We start from the raw sequence: 27,932 nt of genomic DNA on the forward strand, positions 1-27,932 counted from the left end.
ATCCCCCAAAGTCCAGGCCTCACAGTCTCCAATGCCTTCCTTCTGGCGCCTCCACTCCTCTCTCTCAGCTCCGTCCTCTTCCGCCCGACTCTTGCCCGAATGAAGGGAGGCGGCCCCTTTTATACCAGCCCGGATGGGCTCCAGCTGCTTCCCGACACTCGTCCGCGGATACGCCCCTGTGTGGCGGAAGTGCCGGCTGCACACCCGGAAGCCCTCAGGGTGTCCCCAGTCTTCTTCCCCCAAGCACTTCCTGGTGTGGCGGAAGTGCTGAGGTCCAGGGTTCTTCCAAGCCCTCTACCCGTGGCCCCCAACACAACCAGGGTGGTCGCACCCTTGTGGTCTGGAGGAGGCAAAAGCCCTCCTCCAGTCCTCCTGGGCGTCCTGGCTGGGTACCACCCCCAGCCGCCCACCACAGGAGCTATAAGGAACTCTGCAATGTTGTGGCTATGAAAGTCATTATGGTCAACTTTATAAACTGCTCAAAAAATTAAAGGAACACGTTGAAAACACATCAGATCTCAATGGGAAAAAAAATCCTGCTGGATATCTATACTGCTATGGACTGATATGGTAACGTGTTAGGAATGAAAGGATAGCACATCATTTGATGGAAATGAAAATGATCAACCTACAGAGGGCTGAATTTATAGACACCCCAAAAATCAAAGGGAAAAATGATGCGGCAGGCAGGCGAGTCCATTTTGAAGAAATTTCATTGCAGCAACCCCAAGTGGTACTCAGTAGTTTTTATTCCCCCCATGAGCTTGTATGCATGCCTGACAACGTCGGTAGTATTTGGGAGGTGAAGCATGCTCCTAATGATAATGATCTGGACCAGGACATCAATGAGCTCCTGGACAGTCTGAGGTGCAACCTGGCGATGTCAGATGGACTGAAACATAATGTCCCACCCAGAGGTCTTCTATTGGATTGAAGTCAGGCGAGTGACCGCTGGGACCAGTTAATGGTATCAATTCCTTCATTCTCCAGGAACTGCCTACATATTCTTACCACATGAGGCCGGGCATTGTCATGCACCAGGAGGAACAAAGGACCCAGTGCACCTGCATATAGGGTCTGACAATGGGTTCAAGGATTTCCTCCCGATACCTAATGGCAGTCAAGGTGCCGTTGTCTAGCCTGTAGAGGTCTGTGCATCCCTCCATGGATATGCCCCCACAGACCATCACTGACCCACGACCAAACTGGTCATGCTGAACGATGTTACAGGCAGCATAACGTTCTCCACCGGTGAACCTGCTCTCATCTGTGAAAAGCACAGGACGGCAGTGGTGGACCTGCCATTTCTGGCATTCTATGGCAAATGCCAATCGAGCTCCACGGTGCCAGGCGGACAGTGAGCACAGGGCCCTCTAGCGGACGTCAGGCCCTCAGGCCACTCTCATGAAGTCTATTTCTGATTGTTTGGTCAGAGACATTCACACCAGTGTTCTGCCTGCTGGAGGACATTTTGTAGGTTCTGGCAGTGCTCATCCTTCCTCCTTGCCCAAAGGAGTAGATACCAGTCAGTCCTGCTGATGGGTTAAGGACCTTCTACAGCCCTGTCCAGCTCTCCTAGAGTAACTGCCTGTCTCCTGGAATCTCCTCCATGCCCTTGAGACTGTAACGGGAGACATAGCAAACCTTCTGGCAATGACACGTATTGATATGCCATCCTGGAGAAGTTGGATTACCTGTGCAACCTCTGTAGGGTCCAGGTATGGCCTCATGCTACCAGTAGTGACACTGACCATAGACAAATGCCAAACGAGTGAAAAAACAGATGAGGAGGGAAAAATGTCAGTGGCCTCCACCCGTTAAACCATCAAAAATATCACACTTGATCATTTACTTATTGAGGAAAATCACCCAGCATTACATATCAGTGAGTGGCAAAAGTATGTGAACCTTTGCTTTTTATTATTTGGGGTGCCCCCCTTGGGCAGCAATAACTACAACTAAATGTTTCTGGGAGGTCTTGATCAGTCCTGCACATCAGCTTGGAGGAATTTTAGCCAATTCTGACATACAGAAGTGCCTCAACCCAGGGATGTTGTTTGGTTTTCTCCAATGAACTGCAGGCTTCAGGTCCTTAAATAACATTTCGATTGTGGTAATGGCAGGACTATAACTTGGCCATTCCAAAACCTTTATTTTATTCTTCTATATCTACTCTTTGGTAGAACGACTTGTGCTTGGGATCATTGTCTTGCTGCATGACCCAATTTCTCTTGAGATGTCCTGATGTTTTCCTTTAGAATTTGCTGATATAATTCAGAATTCATTTTCCCGTCCACAATGGCAAGCTGTCCTGGCCCAGCCACTGCAAAAGAAGCCCGAAGCACAACACTACATGCCACCATGTTTAACAGATGGGATGAGGTTCTCATCTTTCTCCAAACATAACTGTTCTCATTTCAACCAGAAAGTTCTATTTTGGTCTCATCTGTCCGTAAAACCCAACGCCAGTAGGCTTGTCCACATGCTACATTCAGCAAACTGTGGACAAGAAGAATTTTTTTTTTGAAAAGCAGTGACTTTCTCTTTGCAGTCCTGTGATGCACACCACTGTTGTTCAATGTTCTCCTGATGGTGGACTCATGAATATTAACATTAACCAAAGTGAGAGCGGCTTTGAGTTGCTTAGAAGTTACATTTGGTTCTTTGGTGACCTCGCGGACAATCACATGCCTGACTGATCTTTGTTGTTCGACCAATCCTGAGGAGAGGAACAATAGTCCTCCAATCTGAATGACTGTGGATTGGTCAGGTCAGGTCAGGTTGGGAAGCATGCACTGGTACAGCATGTTAGCGCACCCACCACATGGCGACACAGCTCAGGATTCTGGTTGGCAATCCCCCCAAGCAGACACGTAGTCCAGTCCCACCCTCCAGAAGTGACCCTCTATCTGCCCCAGTCAGGTGTTACGTGGGCGTACCCTTGGCCCAGTCCAGCCACTCAGGTCCTCAACAATAAATAAATGAATAAATTGATAGATAAATAAGTAAATAAATAAAATAGATTTATATATGCACATATACACACACACACACTAAGGTCTGAACACACATCAGAATGATTAAAAAGAAACAAAATTAAAAAAGAAAGAACATTTTCCAAGCATATTACCATTGGTAAAAAGAAAACCCGTAGTGTTTCTTGACACAGTTCTGCTGAATAATTTGTTGGCTGAAAGTCCTCAGTGTTAGTGTGTCAGAAAGAGGATGTGCAGCATTGTTCATTATAACATATTTATCTGGGTATTTCGATTTTTTCTCCCGCATGTCAAAGATGTTCTGGTGGGTTCAACTGATGACTGTACTGTAATTTGGCTCAGTATATATGATTATGCTCTGTGGTGAACTGATGCCATGTATCTGATGCTACTGGAGTACACTTCAATTCACTATGTCTATGAACTATTGAATGGATGGAAGAAAATATTAGACACAATAACTAAAAGAAAAATAGGACTCCATAGTAGGTCAGGTCAGGACAGGTCCGGGAGCGTGCACTGGTACACTGCATTGCCGCACCCACCACATGATGAAACAGCTTGGGAAACTGGTCGACAACCCCCCAGAAAGACATGGGGGTCCAGTAACACCCTCCAGAGATGACCCTAGAGAGATCAGCCAGGTGTTTTGTGGGCATCCCCTTGGCCTGGTGCAGCCACTCGGGTCCTGAGTGCCGGATCACCCTCGGGTAATGGTGCCACATGGTCGTAGTGCTGTAACTGACCTCACAATGCAGGTAATGTGCCTCATTCTGGACCCTGTGAGCAACACAAAGTCAAACCAGCGGTACCCAAGGATTCTCTGAAGAGACACAGTCTTCATTTCAGGTCACTGGATAGCGTCGATGTCTCACAACCATCTAGCACCAGGACTCTAAAGACTTGGACCTTTGTCCTTTTGCATAGATATCAGGAGCGCCACACACCCCTTTCCAATGACCTCATGACTCCCCATGCTCTCCCATCAGCAGTGGTCTGTCTACAGAGAGTGTGTTGACCTTGTTGAGAGGTTTACTTACCTTGGCAGTGACATTCATGTCTCTGGTGACTCTTCCTTTGAAGTCATTAGACAGACTGGGCACTCCCGACATCTATGCAAAAGGACAAAGGTCCAAGTCTTTACACTCCTGGTGCTTCCTGTCTTGCTATATGGTTGAGAGACATGGACACTATCTAGCGACTGAGATGAAGACTGGACTCTTTTGGTGTCTCTTTGGGGAATCCTTGGGTAACCATTGGTTTGACTTTGTGTTGCTCATGGAGTCCCGAATGAGGCACATTACCTGCGTTGTGAGGGAGCATCAGTTACGGCACTATGGCCATGTGGCTCATAGGATCCTCATTGGTGGGGACCTGAGTGGCTGGACCAGGCCAAGGGGTCGCCCACGTAACACCTGGCTGTGGCAGATTAAGGGTCATTTCCGGAGGGTGGGACTGGGACGCGTGTCTGCCTGGAGGGTTGCTAACCGGGATCCCAAGTTGTTTCGTTGTGTAGTGGGTGCGGCAATGCACTGTACAAGTGCGTGCTCCCCAACTTGACTTGACTTGAGTACGTTACAATCGCACTTGCTCAGACCTGACAGACTGGAATAAATAACTGCAGGAGCTTAGACAAGATTTCATTAGACAAGAATACACTCCCAAAACAACGGACACTCAAATAAGAGGAGCTGCTGTCATACCCAGAGACAACCTTCTGGAATATAAATACAAAGATAACGAGAACTGCATCCCCCTTGCTGTCCCCTATAGCCCACAACTTGAAACGCTTTGAGAAATTCCAAAAGAACTTCAGCTGATACTAAATAATGATGAGACGCTGAGAGATGTATTCCCAGAACCTCCCCTCCTAGCATACAGACAACCACCAAACCTGCAGTCACTCATTGTCCAAAGCCCCCAGAGTTGGGAGATTGGGTTGAGGTTGGGAGCTGGCACTGATACAGCGCATTACCATACCCACCACACAACAAACCACCTCAGGATCCCAATTTAGGACCCGAGACAGCCATGCAACTGTTGACACCTCAGCACCAACACTAGTTTGAATGGAATGGGACAGCGTGTGGTTTTTTTTTACAGAAGCTGGAGTGCCAATCCTGCCACCAACCCCCAAGTTTTTCCTTCAAGTTGGAGGACCTGGATGCAGGTTAACATCATACCCAGGAGGAGTGAATCAACAGAAAATGGTTCACCTCCCTGCCTACAGAAAAGATGTTGTCACACACGCAATGTGGTATGCTGGATCAGAAGTTGACAGAGTGCACTAACGCCTATTCTCCTTCCTCTGCAGATCCTCTGAACAGAAGCGTTCCTAATTGTAATCCCAATCCTCAAATAGACTCCACTTCCAGTTCCACTTTCCGGCCTACTCCCGAGTGTCTCCACCCGGTTGCTGTGTCTCTTTTATATGCCATTTGGTGTGGGATTGCAAAAGCAGTGCTAATGTTTGTGATGAGCCACCTGTTGGAATGAAAAATGCAGTGTGTCTTATTACTACATGCATTACAAAATACCTTCCAAAAGATGGCGCACTGCAAACATTAATGCCGAATACAGTGAACTGTATGTTGATTACTTAGATTTACTTCAACCTTTCTTAGATGGGTAGCACAGCTAAAATTTTTCTTTATGTTTAAATCTGGTTTAATTTTCTGAGAAAAATTGGATTAGATTGGATTAATTCTTTCCTGGATAACAAGCACCTTAAGCATGGGAAAAGTGCTATATAAATAAAATGTATTATTATTAATTATCTTCCATTTGTTGTGAAAGCTTTCAAAGTTATTTTTCTTTTTCACAGAAGGACCCCCTTATAGACACATCCTGGCACAGAGTGCTCCAAATATTTTAAATCCATACGGTTAAGTGTAGCCAGTGCCCTTATTGACAGCTTCAGATTAAAGGTGGGCACCAACCCAGAAAGAGTGAACACACTAAAATATATTTTTTTTTAAATCAGCACTTGTTTAATTTGATACAGCATGAAAGTTTTAAAGGCAGTAAACAAAATAAATGCCCTATCAGGCGAATACACATTTATATCTATAGAAAACTAACAATATGCGACTTGAAGGAAACAACCACAGTGCAATATAACAGACGCCACTAGAGGGCAGCACACTCTTTGTTAAAGACGCTTCAAACTCCGACAGAGCCAACACTCTCGCTTTGGTCAGACTGCTGAGCAGGTCAAAAACGTGGCGACTCAAAATCCAGATTACAAGATCTTAGTGTCTTCTGTCTCCTCAGTACAGGCCAGTGGATTTTAAAGGCGCACAAATCTTATTACAACAAATTGCTTTTGTAAGAAATACAGTACATTGGATTATTTGAGTCCTTATTGAAAGAAATACATTACAGGCCAGTTTAACTGGGATGAAGAATGCAGAAAGGGAGAAGTGGAGCTGTTATTGTGTGTATTGCTGTTTTATGTGTAAAGAACTTCATGTCACTGTTCATTATACAGGGCCATTATTAGATTTGTTTAAATACATTTTATTAATACCACGGGTAGGGTTTTGTACCATTTTAGCCATTATGGCTGTAATGAGAAGTCAAGCCAAAGGACACCTGTTCAGTAAGCCAATAAAAGGTGTCATTTTTTGTCTTCTCATTTAATCCCATGGAGAAATTCAGATACATACAGCAGCAGAAACATAAAAAACAAGAGACTCACAGGACAGATAATACAGCTAATCAATCCATCAATCGATAAACAAATAAATAGTAGAAGGCAAAGCTCTTGATATACCAGTCAATCTACATTCCTACCCTCACCTTTGGTCATGAGCTTTGGGTAATGACTGAAAGAATGAGATCACGGGTGCAAGCGGCTGAAATGAGCTTTCTCCGCAGGGTGACTTGTCTCTCCCATTTATGATTGATTGTGAGAAGGTCGGACATCTTAGGAGGCTCGGAGTAGAGCTGCTGACCTTCTGCATCAAGAGGATCCAGCTGAGGTCATTCGGGTATCTGATACAGATGCCTCCTGGACGCCTCCCTGTGGGGGTTTTACAGGCGCAACCAGCTTGGAGGAGACCCCGGGGAAGACCCAGGGCTCACTGGGAGGGTTATATCTCTAGGAATGCCATGGGATCCCACAGTGTGAATTGGCAAGTGTGGCTGGGGAAAAGGACGTTTGGGCCTCACTGCTAAGACCCAACTTTGGAAAAGCAGTGGAAAATGAATGATGAATGAATGGATAATATATAAGATATCAAAATAACTGAATTACAAATGGCTGATTTTAGCTCATGGGATCAAATCCTGGCCTGTTTATTTTCTGTGTGTGTTTCAATGTTGGTGTATTTCATCACTCTGGGTGGGCATTCTTCTTGAAAGTGACTGGCATGTCACCCAGGGTTGGTCCCTCACTTGCAACTTATGCTGTTAAATGACCCCTGGCTTTCCGTCTCTTACACTGAAAAAAGTATAACATTGATGTTGTTCATTCAACGTAAATTTTCTCTTTCAAGCAACTTAAGATTAGTCGTTTAGTGTTGTAGCTTGAAATATTTGGTTTCAGATCTCAATCAAAGTAAAAAAATGTGTTTGTACCAAAGTAAGTTATGGTGGAGGGAATAAACGTAAAACTCCTATTTCAGTTAACCTAATATTTTAGGTTGTTCGTGTGCTGTGTTTGAGCGGCCGTTTGTATTTTCTTCCGGTCGAATTTTCCAGAGTGCTGGCTTTCCAACTGCCAAAAAAAGAAGAAGACTTTCCCGAGTGGAGTGGACGTGGCTATACAGGTCTGGTCATTTTCAGCAGCAGACTTTTATAACAGAGGATTTCTAGTAGGTATCCCTGTTTTTCAACTGTTAATTTTAATTATAAGAACTCGCAATAAAACATACTTTCAAGAAAGCTGTAGAAACGTTTAATCATTTATTGTTGTATATTTAAGATTTTGCAAAATGCCTGTGTATTTCTATTAGATTTTTAAATAAATGTAAAAAGTACAGCATTGGAATGTGTTATGTTCATAATATTTCTAATAGCATAAAAACAGGTTACGACCAATAAACTATTTTAAATTGTAACAACTTAAAAAACAGATTTACTTCAGTATAAAACAAGTGAATTATACCCAATCACTCTAAATGATTTGCCTCAACTTAAAAATTGTGGGTTCAATAAGATAAAAAGAATTATATTGGCTCAGATTGAAAATATTAAGTGTGAATCATTACACTTAATTATTTTAAATTGAATGGAGGTTATACTTTTTTCTGTGCATGCCTGCAGGTTTAGGGAAATTTGTTTGCAGCAGAACAGAAAGACACAGTTACAGAGACACAACATTTGACAACCAATGGTAGCAGTTTACATGTTGTGTCTGTGCGGGTGACCACTGGGCAGGGATATGCGGTCAGAGGAGGCATTATGAAAAGTAAAAAAAAAAAATAATAATGATAACATAAAATAAATGTGTCAACTGGTTTGTTACATACATTTGTTTTTTGTATGATTCCAATAATTTTGATCATTTTTATAGTCATTTCCTGTTCAAACACAGCGGAGAAACGTGAGGTGCGGCAGCAATGAGCCGCGCCTCACCTCGGACTGCACTCTCCCTCACACATGGAGTTGATGCGTGCAATTGGCACGTGCCTGTCGCTGTCTCTCTGTATGTCACCAAACTAATGTATGCAGACACGTTTATTATACACCCTGACTTTCCACAGTCTGGTTAATATCTTTTAATTATTGTGTGTGACATATTTAGTCTTGCTGATCTGCAGTGAAAAGGCAGAAGGCGAGGCAGACTGTACTGTGATGCCCTGAAGGGGGCGCATGTGAGCCAAACAGGTGCTCGTTGCTGCTGTTCTACGCTGAGACGGCAATAAGTTAGCAATATCAGAAAGTTAAGTGCACTGCAGTGGGCCGTTTATTTTTATTTTTTGTTCTGACTGAGTGGCAAAATGGAAGATTAAGATTGTTAAAACTAAAGGAAAATAAGGAGGACTTTTTCAAGAAAGTGACAAAGATTTTCGTGGAGAAGGATAGGCGCATGGACTCCATCCATCCATCCTCTTCCGCTTATCCGAGGTCGGGTCGTGGGGGCAGCAGCTTGAGCAGAGATGCCCAGACTTCCCTCTCCCCACTTCTTCCAGCTCTTCCGGGGGAATCCTGAGGCGTTCCCAGGCCAGCCGGGAGACATAGTCCCTGCAGCGTGTCCTGGGTCTTCCCAGGGGCCTCCTCCCGGTTGGACGTGCCCAGAACACCTCACCAGGGAGGCATCCAGGAGGCATCCTGATCAGATGTCCGAGCCACCTCATCTGACTCCTCTCAATGAGGAGGAGCAGCGGCTATACTCTGAGCTTCTCACCCTGTCCTTAAAGGAAAGCCCAGACACCCTGCGGAGGAAACTCATTTCAGCCGCTTGTATTCGTGATCTCGTTCTTTCGGTCACTACCCATAGCTAATGACCATAGGTGAGGGTAGGAACGTAGATCGACCGGTAAATTGAGAGCTTTGCCTTACAGCTCAGCTCCTTTTTCACCACGACAGACCGATGCAGAGCCCACATCACTGAGGACGCCGCACCGATCCGCCTGTCGATCTCACACTCCATTCTTCCCTCACTCGTGAACAAGACCCCGAGATACTTGAACTCCTCCACTTGGGGCAGGATCTCACTCCCAACCCTGAGAGGGCACTCCACCCTTTTCCGGCTGAGGACCATGGTCTCGGATTTGGAGGTGTTGATTCTCATCCCAGCCGCTTCACACTCAGCTGCGAACCATTCCAAAGAGAGTTGAATATCACAGCCTGATGAAGCAAACAGGACAACCTCGTCTGCAAAAAGCAGTGACCCAATCCTGAGTCCACCAAACCAGACCCCCTCAATGCCCTGGCTGTGCCTAGAAATTCTGTCAATAAAAGTTAGGAACAGAATCGGTGACAAAGGGCAGCCCTGGCAGTGTCCAGCTCTCAGAAATGGGTTCGACTTACTGCCGGCAATGCGGACCAAGCTCTGACACTGATTGTACAGGGACCAAACAGCCCTTATCAGGGGGTCCGGTACCCCATACTCCGAGAGCACCCCCACAGGATTCCACGAGGGACACGGTCAAATGCCTTTTCCAAGTCCACAAAACACATGTAGACTGGTTGGGAAAACTCCCATGCACCCTCCAGGATTCTGCAAAGGGTGTAGAGCTGGTCCACTGTTCCGCAACCAAGACGAAAAACACACTGTTCCTCCTGAATCCGAGGTTCGACTATCCAACAGACCCTCCTTTCCAGGACCCCCGAATAGACTTTTCCAGGGAGGCTAAGGAGTGTGATTCCTCTGTAGTTGGAACAGACCCTCCGGTCTCCTTTCTTAAAGAGGGGGACCACCACCCCAGTCTGCCAGTCCGAAGGGACTGCCCCGATGTCCATGCGATGTTGCAGAGAGACGTGTCAGCCAAGACAGTCCTACAACATCTAGAGCCTTGAGGAATTCCGGGCGTGTCTCATCCACCCCTGGGGCCCTGCCACCAAGGAGTTTTTTAAACACCTCAGTGACCTCAGTCCCAGAGATGGAGGAGCCCACCTCCGAGTCCCCAGGGTCTGCTTCCTCATTGGAAGGCATATTAGTGGGATTGAGGAGGTCTTTGAAATACTCCCTCCACTGATCCACAACGTCCCAAGTCGAGATCAGCAGCGCACCATCCCCACCATATACGGTGTTGACACTGCACTGCTTCCCCCTCCTCAGACACCGGACGGTGGACCAGAATCTCCTCAAAGATCTCCCACGCCCAAGTTTATGCCTCAGCAACCACCGAAGCCGCATTCCCTTTGGCCTGTCGGTACCTATTAGCTGCCTCCAGAGTCCCACAGGACAAAAGGATCTGGTAGGACTCCTTCTTCAGTTTGATGGCATCCCTCACCGCTGGTGTCCACCAACAGGTTCGGGGATTGGTGCCACAACAGGCAATGACCACCTTACAGCCACAGCTCTGGTCAGCTGTCTCAACAATAGAGGCACGGAACATGGCCCATTTGGACTCAAATGTCCGCCACCTCCCTTGGGATGTGGTCGAAGTTCTGCAGGAGGTGGGAGTTGAAGCTACTTCTGACAGGGGACTCTGCCAGACATTCCCAGCAGACCCTCACAACACGTTTGGCCTTACAAGGCCTGACCGGCATGGACTTAATTTACAAATAAAGCTAAGACAATAAACAGTTTTCAGTTTTATAAAAAATGAGATCAGACTAAGAAAAAAACAATCCAATATTTAAAAACTAAATTTTTGACCTTGACTTCTCACGACCTTAAATAAAATATTCTTTCTTGTTATCCTTTTGTTGAACAGTCTGTATTAAAATTGATTAAACAATCAGAATTAAAAGCTTTTAAAAACATCTAAATATTTCAATTAAGATCAAAAATGAAATCAGTTTTGTTTTGTACACCGCTCTATATTTTCATTTGTACTGAAAGAGTATGAATTGTGGAATTGCAACAGCAAAAATATGGAGGGTGCCGAGCAAATGTGCTCTCTCTGCTCTCTCGCCACTATAAACGTAACATTCTTTCTTAGCCAAATATGTGCCTCACCTGTCTGTGTGTGCATAAAGAACTGCTGATGAGATATGAAACATAACCAGAGGTCAATGTGCAGGCTTCCAGTTGAATAGTGAATAAGCAACGCTTTGGGGTTCATATATTTGTAAATCTTACTCCAAAGGAGTCACCAGCCATGAACCTCACCGCACGTCACTGCCGCTGGGTCCTCCGGTTCCCTCTCACTGTCCAAAGACAAGCAGGTTAAGTGGACTTGCAGCACTAAATTGGCCCTAATGTGTGTTTGTGTGTGTTTGCCCTGTAATGGACCGGTGTCCTGACCAGGTTTTGTTCCTTGCACCCTATGCGAGGTGGGATGGGCTCCAGTGCCCCCCTGCCCAAACCCAGGTCTGGATTAGATGGGTTAGAAAATTAAATTTGCTCATTCAGCACCTCAGATACAATCGGTCACACTGGTTCTGTTCTTCTAATTGCAGGACAGACAGGTGGAGTGACTTGCTCTGGGTCACAAAGTGTCATTAGTGAGATCTGAACCCACAACCTCAGGTCCAAAACCACACTGCCTGCCTGAAACTGTATTAAGCAGCTTAAATAATAAGTTCAGTCTTTTTCAAGTCAAACTCATTTCTTCACGGTTATGGATAAATGCATTTGCCACACACTATTGTGTTCTGAAGTGAAGTGTGTTCTATAAATATGTATTTTGCCCACTCCAATGCATTATATTGGAGGGTATGGGGCACCGAGGAAAATTTTTTAAAAACTTACCAGACATGTCCAATTTTGAAGCCATGATGGTTATCAAGGAGTGATCTGCGTCTTCCGTTTATGACAACAAAAGGGATCTAGAAATACTCATTTTATCCCATATTCCTGGTGCTGTTTTTCTCGTGGTGAAAATGTGTTTTTTTATTCACATGTGTGAATTCTCGTGCAGTAAATCAAAACAAAACCAACCATGTAGCACAAAAAAGTTTATTGTGATTTGGTCATTCGAGAGGAAACCACGACCCCTATGGGGTGAAAGATCAGGGAGACAAAGTGGTGAGCTATCATGCTCGGCTGGTATTCTTTGAAAATAGCCAGATTTTATCATATTGGTGTTTTTTGGAACAAAAAGGTGTAATGATGCAGATCCTGCTCCATGTGCCCATCTCTCTTTTGGGAGTCTCTCGAACCCGACACCATCAGTAATGTAACCGGATGAGCTGGACAATGAGGACACCAAACGAAGCAAGGGGAAGGTGTAAAGTGCAAAAGTGCTTTTATTACACAAACAGTTAAAACAGTGCCCAAATATACAGTAATCCCTCGCTATATCGCGCTTCGACTTTCGCAGCTTCACTCTATTGCGGATTTTAAATGTAAGCACATCTAAATATATATCACGGATTTTTTGCTGGTTCACGGCTTTCTGCAGACAATGGGTCTTTTAATTTATGGCACATGCTTCCTCAGTTTGTTTGCCCAGTTGATTTCATACAAGGGACGCTATTGGCGGATGGCTTAGAAGCTACCCAATTGAGCATGTATTACATATTAACTAAAACTCCTCAATGATATAAGATATGCTTCCCGCGGGGTGCTTGATTGTTTGCTTCTCTCTATCTCTCTCACTCTCTCTGCCTGATGGAGGGGTGTGAGCAGAGGGGCTGTTTGCACAGAGGCTGTTTGCCTAGAAGATACGGACGATCCTCTACAAAATGCCGCTTTATCGCGGTGCTTCTGCATACTTAAAAGCACGTATTGATTTTAAGATTGTTTGCTTTTCTTAGCGAGCGCTCTCTCTCTCTGACATTCTCTGCTCCTGATGGCGCTCCTTTGAAGAGAAGATACTGTATGTTTGCATTCTTTTAATTGTGAGAAAGAACTGTTATCTCTGTCTTGTCATGGAGCACAGTTTAAACGTTTGACTAAAGGGTGTTATTTCATGTCTAGAGGGCTCAAATAATGTTAACAGTGTGGGAGAATTTATAAGGGCTTAAAATATATAAAAATAACCATACAAACATATGGTTTCTACTTCGCGGATTTTCATCTATCGCGGGGGTTGTGTTCCAGAAGGGATTACTGTAAAGTGCAGTGCTTCAAGTGTTCATAAATAAATAATCCATAAACTCAGGTAAAATCCAGATGTTTAAAACAAGGCTAAAATGAGATTAAAACCTGCAGCAGACATTTGGGGTCACAACAGCCAAGCACAGCTCCTTCCCAGTTTCTCCAGCTCATCCAAACCTTGCTCAGCATGAGAGACTTCAGCAGTCGCGGTCCTAACACTACTGACCCCTGTCTTGGCTGCCTCCACCGGGGTCTGCCAGACCGCTCAGGGTCGGTTGTCCTCCCGGCTTCCTTCTCGGATCCTTAGGATGGACTCCTCCACGATCTAACCCAATCTTCCATAGTCTATGGGCACAATCTGTCCCTCAAGCGTCGATCCTTCGTCCGACATGGGACCCCTGACTGTGCTGACCTCTCTCAACATCTAGCTCGTCCACAGTTCCATTGTCGCACTCCCGATCTCCAAGCCTTTCTTCCGTCTCTTTCCATTACCCTTCCACTTTGTGCCGGCCAGTTCTTGTATGGCTCCACCTCAATCCCGCACCGCAGGGAGCCGATTAAGCAATTGAGAACGATCGGACCCTCTCGTGCAGGTGCAACTCGCTCCAATTACCGCATCAACTCCCCGCCGTTGTACGATCGCGCCCATGAAGACTGACAAGGTCAAATGGATTATTTAAAAAGCCACCATTCTTTTGTAGCTGAGGAGCCGCTATACCACAAAAAGACACGTGTAAACTATTTAACAATGTGTGTGTAACCGCAAGGCACAGATCAATACTCGACAACTGTCTTGGCTTGAAAAATGGGCATATTTGGTAAGTTTTTAATTATTTCCAATGTGAAGCGCCAGTGGGGATGAGGTGCTGTAATTATATGTACACAGTTATTTGTGTGTATACTGTAACCACACGAGGATGCCACTGAGTCCTGAACCATAAACACAGTAATACCCAACACAATTCCAGCTTCAAATAAAGGATTTCATTTGAAAAAAAAAAACAAAAAACCAACACACTTTCATCATAAGAACACAATCTAAATATGTTAATTCACAAATCTTCCCTCTCAACCATAGTGTTGCCCACTGCCTCCCGACTCTCTTTTAAAATTGACTGCTTCTGGTCTCCCACCAAAGTCATCCAGAGCACTTCTGGGTAGTGCGGAAACCAAGGCAGTCCTCCCCTTGGCAATGTTCTCTGGTGAAACCCAAAGACCCAGACAGGGATGTGTTTTCAGACTCGAACTCCCATGCCACCCTGTGGGTGTCCAGATTAGGTTTAGACCTGAGAATCACTGCCACCTATCGTCTGGGGGAATGAACTGCTCCCTGTAAACCTGTTTGCTCAGTCCATCCATTACGACCTAATATCTGGGCTAGAATCCTTCCTTATCCCAACCAGAACGCCCTTTCTTCCTTCCTGGCACCTACAAGATGTATATTTTTTATTTCTAAAAAACAAGCAAAACTATAATTTCAACTTCAACACTTGTTTTGAGAGATTGTTAAGTTGCAAGACTAAATGTTTTCAAATAGGAGGACACATTGTGTCAAACAATATAACTTTACAATGCTATGGGATATGCCATCTAAACCTGGCACAATGACAGCTGACAAAATGACGTCCAAAAGTAAATTGATACATCAGTGGATTACCCTCTGGGCTCATCTGAGTTACATAGCATCCCGCTGAGATGAGAGGTGGGTGCTGGTGTTAATCGTGTCCTCCTCCATTCACTCAATACCCAGTTAGGGCAGCTGACTCCACCCCTTAAGGACTCCCACCTACAAATCACAGGGCTGGCTGCTGGAAGAAGGCGTCACTCTGTGGTCAGAGACACGCCCACACAGTACAGAGCTCCGATCTTGTGGCCCTCTGAGCTCTCACTGCCTTTCTGCTTTGCTTTATTTGGCCTCCTATTTCCCCAATTGAGCGCCTGTTTTGTTTTCCGTGTGCACAGATTAAGACGGGGATGACCGGGTTTGGTGCCTCAACATTTGTCCTTTTGGACTTGGTGTTCCTCCCTCGACCACACGGGGTCATGCATCATAAAATGTCTTGGTTATGTACTGTGAATTTCAGGTTTTTTGGACAGAAAACTCGAAAAGCACCAATTTTTTGGGGTTTTATTTTGTTGATATTGGTGTAAACAAAGGTTTTTAATCACACGAGGGGCTTTCTGGAAAACCGTCTGGAGGTCGGCTGGACGTGAATCATAGAACTATATCCCCTCCTACATGCCCTCTCAAACCGCTGACCAGCTAGGTATATCCTGTGAAGAGCCGAGCCAGTATTTGCACAACAATCGCTACACAAGTTGCTGCTAAAATGTCGGTTGAAGAAATCGAATAGCGAATCAACATCAAATTTCTCATGAAAATGAACAAAACGGCCACAGAAACCTAGGAAATGATAAAAAAAAAAAACAGTGTACAGTGATAACAGTTTGTCTCGCCCACAAGTTTTTGAGTGGCACAAACGTTTCAAGGAAGGATAAGAAAATGTGGAAGACTTTCAACGCCCAGGTCGCCCACGCTCGTCTTGGATGGATGATAAAATCAAAATGATGAATCAGATTGTTCAAAATGATCGTACTGCTTTTTCCGTAAAGTAGTTTTTGACTGACAAAAACATTCCTGTCCTCGATCATCCTCCCTGTTTGCCCGATTTAGCTCCCTGTGATTATTTTACTTGTTCCCAAAAATCAGAAGTGACCTGAAGGGAACACATGTTTCTCTAATGGATGAAGACAGAAACGGCAATACAGCCTGTTGATGAGCCTCAAGCAGGAAGACTTCCAGCACTGTTTCAATCTGTAGAGATCGGGAGGGGGAGCATATAAAAGCTGACAATGTTTACAATGCTGTAAGTCATCAATAAATATTTTTTTTTATAATCCGGTTATTTTTGTGTCTCACCTCGTATAAATACTTTCCTTTAAATGTATTACTCAAGCTCAAGGTCACGTTCAAATTTCTTCATTGTTATCCTGTCCAAATGCAGAAAACAGGCTGAGACAAAATTGTGTGTCTTCAGAACTGCAATGCAAAAATACAACCTGTGATGCCAGCAAGACGATGGACGCCATTTAGTGCAAATAGAGAAGACAGTGCACAATAAATCGACACAACAACGGCAGGATAAAGTCCAGCAGAGCGATTAAATCTGGATCAGGAACGGCTTAACATTATCTTCTGCAATATAACCAGATAACAAATGCAGTAACTGCGTACCACTAATAAAGTGCACAGCAAGAGACAGCCGGCAGCCCATGACATGGGGGTGAGGCAGCTTCTTTAGGGTACTGCCCCCCCCCAAGCCACTAGATGGCACCTCCCCAGGGTTACTGAAGTGCCCCAGATTCCCACAGGGCACCATGGGACTTGGAGTTCTTTATCTCAGCCCTGTTGGGTGCTGCCAGAGGATGCTGTGGAGGAGTTACTGTATATGACACGAGGAGTGCTGACAGACCACGTGGCCGGAAGAGCAGAAGCACTTCCGGGTTGGCCAATATAAAAAGACTAGACCGACCTCACAGGAACGAGTCAGAGTCGGGTGGCAGGTAGATGAAGCTTGCTGGGAGGAACGAAGAAGTAAAAGACAAAGAAAGGAGAAGAGTTGCTGACTGTGCCAAGTATTTACTTGTGGCTGTGGTGGTGGGAAACTATTGTGAAGAGTTTCTCTGAATAAAATAAGATCCTTGTGCTTTTAACTTGTGCCTTGTGTCTGTTGTATTGGGTTTGAGGAGCAACAGTGCCCTCTAGTGTCCACCGTGTGTAATCGATGGGTGTGAGGGGTCAGCCCACAATGTGGATGCTGCGTGTGTTGTATGTGTCTTGTATGGAGGGGACAGACACAGCGATGATGTCCTCAGCTGTCTTAAAAATCCCCTGTAGTAAACTTGCGATTGGCAGCACTAGAGGTCCCATAGCACATCGTGATGGAGCCACACACTCTATAACACCTCTGGAAAACATGGTGAGGATGGTAGTTTGGGATTGGGATGGGAGACTTGCCTTTCTCGGCTGTCACAGGAAGTAAAGCCATTGTTGAGTTGTCTTGGGTGGCAGTTGAGGCTCCAGGTGAGGTCCTCGGTGACATTAGAACAATCTGGATGAGTACAGGCCATTCAGGCCCAACAAACCTCACCAGTCCTATCCACTGAATTCTTCATAAATAACATCAAGTCGAGTTTTGAGGCAGAATATTTTATAAAGCTACATCTGGGATCCACTGTACTGATTCTCCTCCTAATTTTAGACACTTCAATCATGTCCATTCTTAGCCTCCGTTTGCTTAAACTGAAAAGGCTCAACTTGGGATACTAGAATAATCTAGACAAGAATAGGCCATTCAGACCAACAAAGCTCACCAGACCTGTCCACTGAATTCTTCCAAAATAACATCAAGTCGAGTTTTGAGGCTCTTTAAGCAAGTGGAGAGGTACTGGAACTCCCTACTGGCAGATGCCCTTCCTAACCTTCTATCACAGCTCCAATTGGTATAAAACTCAGCTGTAAGAGTCCTTACACAAACCACCAAGAGTGAGCACATCACAGCCATCCTGCTGCACGTTCACTTGCTCCTTATGTCTTACAGATTGGGGAGCATGCACTGGTACGGCACGTTGCCGCACCCACTACATGAAGGAACAGCTCAGGATCCCATAGGAGGATGTCTCACTTCAGGCAGAAGGCTCCGCATGATGTACCTTCTCATGACTAACCTGCTTGTACGAGTCTAGTTGGCTAAGATGACGCATATGAAGCCTGATTTATGTTGCGCCGTCAGGTTCTTGTCAGTCTGTTATCATCAGTTACCTATTTACTGCTAGACCCCCTAATTCAGTTCAGGGTCACGAGCAGAACAGCCTATCTCAGCAGACTGCAAAGCAAGAAACAATCCATTGTGCCACTTAAAAGAGTCATCATCTCAGTTTGCACAGATATCTTTAGGATGTGAGAGGTCCTGGACAAAATGTCAAGCAGACATAAGAAGAACGTACCAATTCCACACAAATGGTAACCGGGCCAGGATTTGATCCCTGTATTCTGGATCACTGAGACAGCAGTGCTGAACACTGAAACACTTTGGTCACTTTTAGGAGGTGTTGAGGTGCCTCTTAAATGTGAGACTGGCAGACTCATCAAAATGAAGCCCCAGCACTCAGTCCTAACAGCTTCAACCTTAGCATTTGACATCGATTTGAAAAAGAACATCTGATTCCAAAACAAACAGCAGAAGAAACTCTGAGCTTATCAGTCTGCAGTCAGGCATGAAGCCGAGAAGATAAGACGTTTTGTTGTTAGAAGTTGCTAGCAAGCCATTTCAGATGAGCTCAACAAGTCACAGAGTGGATTAAAGTTTAACAAGCATCGATATGTCAATGCTATTTCACAAACAACATGCTGGAGATTCACCTACTCATTCCACAGACCACCAGCTGCAGAATATTCAATACCTGCAACCTTTTGACTTCTATTAAGGCAGCAGTAAACAGCAGTGGGTACTGTGCCCAGGTGGATAAGCAAATGGATGAGAACCCTTAAGGTTGGCAGTTCAAACTCCACTATTGACTTATTGTGTGACTTGAACATCTGAGGCTAACAGAAGTTTGAAAATAATCATATTATTAATATAAATATAAAACTGCTCAAAAAAATTAAAGGAACACTTTGAAAACACATTAGATCTCAATGGGAAAAAAACCCTGCTGGATATCTCTACTGATATGGTAACGTGTTAGGAACAAAAGGATGACACGTTGTTTGATGAAATGATCAACCTATAGAGGGCTGAATTCAAAGACACCCCAAACATCAAAGGGAAAAAATGATCAGACAGACAGGCTTGTCTATTTGGCCGAAATTTCATTCTCCAAATCTCCAAATCATACTCAGTAGTTTGTATGGCCTCCACATGCTTGTATGCATACCTGACCACGTCAGGGTGGTGGGCCATGCTCCTAATGAGACAACGGATTGTGTCCTGGGGGATCTCCTCCCAGATCTGGACCAGGACATCACTGAGCTCCTGGACACTATGAGGTGCAACCTGGCGACGTCGGATGGACTGAAACATAATGTCCCACACAGAGCTATTCTATTGGATTGAAGTCAGGCGAGTGAGTGTGGGGGCCAGTCAATGGTATCAATAACTTCATCCTCCAGGACCTTCCTGCATACTCTCGCCACATGAGGCTGGGGTTTGTCATGCACCAGGAAGAACCCAGGACCCATTGCACCAGTATAGGGTCTGACAATGGGTCCAAGGATTTCATCCCAATACCTAACGACAGTCAAGGTGCCGTTGTCTAGCCTGTAGAGGTCTGTGCATCCCTTCATGGATATGCCTCCCCAGATATACCATCACTAACCCACCACCAAACTGGTCATGCTGAACGATTTTACAGGCAGCATAACATTCTCCATGGCGTCTCCAGACCCTTTCACATCTGTCACATGTGTTCAGGGTGAACCTGCTCCTATCTGTGTAAAGCACAGGGCGCAAGTTGTGGACCTGCCAATTCTGGTATTCTTTGACAAATGCCAATCGAGCTCCATGGTGCCTCATGAAGTCTGTTTCTGATTGTTTGGTCAGAGACATTCACACCAGTGGCCTGTCTGCTGGAGGTCATATTGTAGGGTTGTGTGCTCCTCCTATTCCTCCTTGCCCAAAGGAGCAGATACCAGTCCTACTGATGGGTTAAGGACCTTCCATGAGGGGCCCTGTCCAGCTTTCCAACCTGTCTGTCTCTTGGAATCTCCTCCATGTCCTTGCGACTGTGCTGGAAGGCACAGCAAACCTTCTAACAATGACACGTATTGCTGTGCCATCCTGGAGAAGTTGGACTACCTGTGCAACCTCTGTAGGGTCCAGGTATCGCCTCATGCTACCAGCAGTGACACTAACCGTAGCCAAATGCAAAACTAGTGAAGAAAAAGATGAGGAGGGAAAAATGTCAGTGGCCTCTACATGTTAAACCATTCATTCCTGTTCTGGGGGTCGTCTCATTGTTGCCCCTCTAGTGCACCAAAGCAGCTGAAACTGATGAACAAGCCCCTCTGCTACTTAACTGACCAGATCAACAGCCCACAAGTTTCACTGACTTGATGCTATTCTCGGATTAAAAAGTAGTCCTTTAATTTTTCGAGCAGTATAGACTAATAATTGGGGATTGATGGATACATAGACAAGCAGATATAAAAGGCACTATAGTAGAGATGGATAAAAACGTTCTGCATAAAAGAAATATACAGCAGATGGGTAGATCTAGAAAAGATAGATAGATAGATAGATAGATAGATAGATAGATAGATAGATAGATAGATAGATAGATAGATAGATAGATAGATAGCCTTCAAAAAAGTATTCAGTCCCCTAAACTTTTTTCACATTTTGTTATATTGCAGTCTTAAACCCAGCCACAGGGGATGCACAAACCAGTGTGTTTCTTCGTGCCAGTCCCAAGCCCAGATAAATGGGGAGGGTTATGTCAGGAAGGACATCCGCTGGTCGACAACATCCATTGGTCGAACCCCGGGTTAACAATGACCGCCACCAGTACTGTTAGCCAATAGGGTGCTGGTGGAAATTAGGCTACTGTTGGCTGAAGAAGAAGAAGAAGAAGAAGAAGAAGAAGGAGAAAAAAAAGGAGAACAGGGAGGAGACGTGTCCGGAATAAATGGAAGGGGAGTAAGGCCAGCTGGATCGGAGGTGGATTCAAATTGTTCTATCATGGTGTGGATGGCTATTCTGAAGTGTTTTGGGGATGAAAAGAGTGTCAGACAGAGTAATGATTATGAAGCTGGAAATTGGAGATGATGATGATGATGATGATGATGATGAACGTTGTTAGTGCATATGCCCCACAAGTTGGGTGTGCGTTGTGTGAGAAAGATGATTTCTGGAGTGAGTTGGATGAAGTGATGAACAGTGTACCCAAGGGACAGAAAGTGGTGATTGGAGCGGATTTCAATGGGCATGTTGGTGAAGGTAACAGAGGAGATGAGGAGGTGATGGGTAGATTTTGCCAAAAAGGATGGACATGGCTGTGGTGAATATGTATTTTAAGAAGAGGGAGGAACATAAGGTTACGTACAAGAGTGGAGGAAGATGCACACAGGTTGATCATATCATATGCAGGAGGGTCAATCTGAAGGAGACTGAAGACTGCAAAGTGGTGGCAGGGGAAAGTGTAATTAGACAGCATAGGATGGTTGTCTGCAGGATGACGTTAGAGATCAAGAAGAGGAAGAGAGTGAGGGCAGAGCCAAGGATCAAATGATGGAAGTTGAAAAAGACTGCAAGGTTGAGTTTAGGGAGAAGGTGAGACAGGCACTGGGTGGCAATGAAGAGTTGCCAGTCAATTGGGCAACTACAGCAGAAGTAGTAAGGGTGATAGCAAGAAGGTTGCTTGGCGTGACATCTGGACAGAGGAAGGAGGATAAGGAAACCTGGTCGTGGAATGGGGAAGTACAGGATAGTATACAGAGGAAGAGGATGGCGAAGAAGAAGTGGGATAGTCAGAGAGATGCAGAAAGTAGTCAAGAATACAAGGTGAAGAGAGAGGTGGCGAAGGCTAAAGAAAAGGCGTATGATGAGTTATGACAGGTTGGACAATAAGGAGGGAGAAAAGGACCGATGGACTAGACAGAGGGACCGAGGTGGGAAAGATGTGCAGCAGGTTAGTGTGATAAAGGATAAAGATGGAAACATACTCACAAGTGAGGAGAGTGTGTTGAGCAGATGGAAAGAGTACTTTGAAAGGCTGATGAATGAAGAGAACGAGAGAAAGAGATGGTTGGATGATGTGGAGATAGTGAATCAGGAAGTGCAACGGATTAGCAAGGAGGAAGTAAGGACAGCTATGAAGAGGATTAAAACTGGAAAGGCCAGGTCATGTCAAATGGTCCAGATGACATACCTGTAGAAGCATGGAGGTGTTTAGGAGAGATGGCAATGGCGTTTTTATCCAGTTTGTTTAATGGAATCTTGGAAAGTGAGAGGATGCCTGAGGAGTGGAGAAGAAGTGTACTGGTGCTGATATTTAAGAATAAAGGGGATGTGCAGGACTGTAGTAACTACAGGGGGATAAAATTGATGAGCCACAGCAAGAAGTTATAGGAAAGAGTAGTGGAAGCTCAGTTAAGAAGGGAGGTGATGATTAGTGAGCAGCAGTATGGTTTCATGCCAAGAGAGAGCACCACAGATGTGATGTTTGCTCTGAGGGTGTTAATGGAGAAGTAGAGAGAAGGCCAGAAGGAGCTGCATTGGGTCTTTGTGCACCTGGAGAAAGCATATGACAGGGTGCCTCGAGAGGAGTTGTGGTATTGTATGAGGAAGTCGGGAGTGGCAGAGAAGTATGTAAGAGTTGTACAGGATATGTATGAGGGAAGTGTGACCGTGGTGAGGTCTGCGGTAGGAGTGACGGATACATTCAACATGGAGGTGGGATTACATCAGGGATCGGCTCTGAACCCTTTCTTATTTACAATGATGATGGACAGGTTGACAGACGAGATTAGACAGAAGTCCCCGTGGACTGTGATGTCTTCTGATGACATTGTGATCTGTAGTGAGAGTAGGGAGCAGGTTGAGGAGACCCTGGAGAGGTGGAGATCTGCACTAGAGAGGAGAGGAATGAAGGTCAGTAGGAACAAGACAGAATACATGTGTCCTAATTCCTCCTTTAAGTCATAATAATAATAATAATAATAATAATAATACATTTTATTTATACTGCACCTTTGCCATGCATAAGGAGAATTATTGTACTGTGAGCTGAGGAGATCCAGAATGACCCGTCCATATGGACAGAGGGGGGCACATGATAGATGAAAGGCTGAATTTTCATGCATCATCTCCTATGTGAACCTGCTTACTTTGGCAGACTAAACAGTGCCAAGTATGAAAACAATGAAGACTGCAGATAAACTCGGATCACTGCCCTATGCCTCCTTTATCATTATAAGAAGAAAATCCCTGGAATGAGGCCATATACCTGTCTGCTCAGCATGGTACGTCCTGCAACAGAGCAACGAAAGCTTAGCAGCCAAGAGTTTCATTTAGTCACTTGGATAACCACACAAAGACTCGGCTGTCACAAACTCCATTATTCTTACTGGTAAACTCAAGGAGCAGGAAATACTTGTAAAGACGAGGGGGTGTGTTATTGACGCAAAGTTGATTTTGCAGCACAGCCAGGCTGGGAGGACCTCACCATTCAGATATGAAGACATAAATCAGTCAGAGAAATGCTCTGCTTATTCTCCTCCCAAAACAAACATTTACTAGAAAGCATACTGGAACAGCAAGTACCCTGAAACTTCAACTATAACCACTTCAATCTAAAACAGCAAAATATAAAAATGGTGACAAACTGTAGGAAAATGGGCACAATAGGGAAATGGTAGAGTAGGAAGAGAATGAAAGTAAAAAAAAAAATAGGAAAAGGGAATCAACATCCTACTCTTTCTTTGTGCTTCTTACTGTGTTCTGCTCATTCCACATTCAAGCTTGTCTTTGTTTTTCTCATTGCGCACTTCATTTTTTAACTTCTTTCTCATGTTCTGATCACTCATCATACAAAGAATTCATTTTAGGTTGTACTAATTCCCGAGGAGATTAATTCAAAGTAACTACTTTTTAAATTATATTTTTGTGGAAGCTGGATGACATGAGCGACACTGGCACATGTAGATATTACTATGTTACGCCCGGGCACTGACGGTCACTGGATGGTTTGTGATGTTACGCCAGCTATGGATGGACCTATATAAGTACATAAATTTAATTGTACATAATACATATAGAAAAACATACATACAAACAGTGTATCTATACTAATTAAAGGCAAAGCCCTCACTGACTGACTGACTGACTGACTGACTGACTGACTCATCACTAATTCTCCAACTTCTCGTGTAGGTAGAAGGCTAAAATTTGGCAGGCTCATTCCTTACAGGTTACTTACAAAAGTTAAGCAGGTTTAATTTCGAAATTCTACGTGTAATGATCATAACTGAATCCTACTTACGTACATATATACGTCCACAGCCTGCAGCTCGGTCGTCGTGTGAGGTGGAGTTGCGTCCTCCATCCCCACGCCTCCCACGTAATTGGCTGTCTGCTCATATAAGGCCGTCTGTTGCTCCGGTATCTTCATTCCCTTCCTTGCTTCGCCACGGTATTCATGTCTCCTTGCTGATAACTGCATCCTTTTTATTTAATCCATGGCTTCTCTGCTGTTTTATTGTGCTGATAACTGCAGCTTTTTTATTTAATCCACGGCTTTTCCGCTGTTTTATTGTTCATTTATTACGCTTATAGTTATTGTGTAGGTATTTTAGTCTTACTTTACATTGTTCAGGTACCCATTTCCTTTACTGTTCCAACCGTACCCCCATTAACATGTCTATCGAGGTGATCACCATCAATCAAAGAACTGTCACTTACCGAGTGGTTTCCATGCCCGGAGATGGTACCTGACTTTTCCATTCTCTTTGTTACATATTACACGGCCATATCAGGCTCACTCTTGATATCTGGAGGAACATTGTGTCTTATGTATTGAATGACTGGGACAGGTTCAAGGTGTGGACTGATGACGGTACAGGAGATAACTATACTACACAGGAGCACTAGAAGAGTGAAATGCTTAAGCCCTTCACCTATGGATCTGCATGTGAGTTGATGGCTGCCGCTGAATTGTTCGGTTGTCGCTTTCAAGTGTACCGAAATGGGCAAATATTTTACACCTTTGGACAACCGCCAATGCCTCTTAAACATCTTAGATTCACAGGTGACGATATGAGTAGTGGACACTTTGATGTTTACGAATGTTTCAACTCTCAAAAGCTGGATGTGAATTTATCGATGAAGCCGGTTGTATGCTTACAACTCTTGATAGATGCCGAATGTCACTTCAACACAAGTTGCTAAATACTCGCAGGCAAATCCACAAGTTCATAGAGACACTGTCGCTAAATACTCGCAGAAAAATCCACAAGTTAATAGAGACACTGTCGCTAAATACTCGCAGGCAAATCCACAAGTTTATAGAGACGCTGTCGCTAAATACTTGCAGGCAATTCCACAAGTTAATACCAGGAATGCTTGTTAAACATCTTAGATTCACGAGTAGCAGTTTGGGTAGTGAACACTTCGATGAATGAAACTTGTTATCTTTACAACAGTTGACTAACACATGTTATGGAAACCTCCCCAGAATCTACCAACAAGAACTGGTTAGGGAAAGAGACAGGGATCTTCGAACAAGAGCTTGTAAGGAAAAGACACATGGCTCTACCAACAAGAGCTCGTTAGGGAAGGATACAGAGGTCTATCAACGAGAGCTTGTTAGGGATGGCCCCTAGGATCTACTTCAGAGAACATGTTAGTGATGACCAGAGGGATCCACTCATGAGTGTCGGGATCCCATTAGTATATGCTCCATTGCATGTTAGTTTTTTTTTTCTGCATTTGTACTGCTTTTACGGACATTTTAATTTAACAGATCCTAGGAAACCCTTATATTCTACTAGCCAACCCGCGGCGCACCATACGCTGCATAATCAGGCCGGTTTTTTAATGATTTTTAAACACAGGGAGAAAATTAACATTTCAAAAATTGGTAATGTAATAAATCAGCAAGAAAAGCAACATTGTAACAATGCATGGAACGAACCAACACACAATCGTCCGTGACTGAAAACTGACGGACCGTCCTCGCGCCTTCTCCTGCCAGACGGAGGGATGGGGGTGCACGGCACGGAGTGTGTAATGCTAAACACTTCTGTAAAGACACGATTGTCTAAAACGGGTTGGTGTGAGAATACAAAAGTAAGCGAATGAAAAGATGGAACTCTGGAGAGAGCAAAATACAACACAATAGTGAACGCGCGGCATAACAAATGGCGTATAATTATTTATTGATGGCTAGACTTTTCATTGCTCTGTGCGGTTTTGGCTGCCTTTCTATATATAATCCACCAAGACACCCGGCCACGGTAGTAGAGTGGTGGGAGGTGCAGGAGTGCAGGAGCATCTAAGAAGACGCATGTCTGTCGCGGATGCGAATTGCTGTATGTAGCATGTAAAACAGTTTGCTATGGTGGACACGGTCGTGCGTCGTAACCGAAAACTCGGGTTTTTAAAGACTGCTTACTTCATTGTGTTTTAACCTCAGTTGTAAAGGAATGTTTTAAGGACCCCATGGGATACCCCTTTTTTTGGTGGGGTTTTGGCTGCTTTTCTATATATAATCCATGAGTGGGAGCGTATGAGTCACACTTAGTGGGAATTCCACGGCTTGCAGCCCGAATGGGGTTCAACGGCTTACCCACGGCTCTCTGCGCTGGGTAGACACACGGTCAATATCATGCATAATTATTTATTGAATGCTAAACACTTCTGGAAAGATACGGATGTCTAAAACGGGTTGGTGTGAGAATACAACAGTAAGTGAATGAAAAGATGGAACTCTGGAGAGAGCAAAATACAACACAATAGTGAACCTGCGGCATAACAAACACCGCGTGGCCTCTTACCACAGACGAAAGGGACTAATTGGGTGGTCGGTGAGTTTTTGTATCCGGGCAAATGAGCAGGCAGTGTGAATGCCTAGAGAGCGAGGGTAGACACCGGCCGGTGAAAAAGGAGTGTTGGTGGGCAGGAAAACTTCTTCCGTGTTCCTGCAGGAGCATCTAAGAAGACGCATGTTTGTCGCGGATGCGAATAGCTGTATGTAGCGTGTAAAACAGTTTGCTATGGTGCACACGGTCGTGCGTCGTAACCGAAAAGTCGGTTTTTAAAGACTGTTTACTTCATTGTGCTTTAACCTCAGTTGTAAAGGATTGTTTTGAGGATCCCATGGGATACCCCTCGCAAACCGCTTCACGCGCTGCATATGGCGATTCACCTCCGCGAGAAACATGCCTCTATGAACAGTCAACGTAGCTCGGAGGTGCATGACATGCACATGACATTAACCTGACCTGCACTGCATGTGGCCTCTACGACAGACGAATATAAATGACGCCATTTTTTCTGTGTCGTCGCGTCCGAGTTGGTGGGCGTGGCCCTGCGAGTTGTCGTCGTATAAAATGGTCTTGGAGTTGGTGGGCGTTGCTCCTTCCTGCGTGCGCCATAGGTGTCTCACTTGTCGGCAGCTTAGTGAATCCACGCCCCTTCTGGTGTGCTTTCCATGGTTGTCTTGCCTTAGTGAATTATATATATAGATTGTGGATTCCGAAAGTTTTCAGACTGCTTCACTTTCTGTACACTTTATTGTGTTGTAGATTTAATTACCAATGCATAAATTATCCATTTGTC

General features: G+C 44.7%; 1 protein-coding gene across 2 annotated transcripts in view; it reads right to left on the minus strand.

Moving 5' to 3' along the window:
- Positions 1 to 27,932, minus strand: part of LOC120535116 (protein crumbs homolog 1-like) — a 311,568-nt gene that overhangs the window by 221,610 nt on the left and 62,026 nt on the right. The gene's annotated exons all lie outside the window — the stretch shown is intronic.

The sequence above is a fragment of the Polypterus senegalus genome, chromosome 9 (assembly GCF_016835505.1).
Source record: "Polypterus senegalus isolate Bchr_013 chromosome 9, ASM1683550v1, whole genome shotgun sequence".
Lineage (NCBI taxonomy): Eukaryota > Metazoa > Chordata > Cladistia > Polypteriformes > Polypteridae > Polypterus > Polypterus senegalus.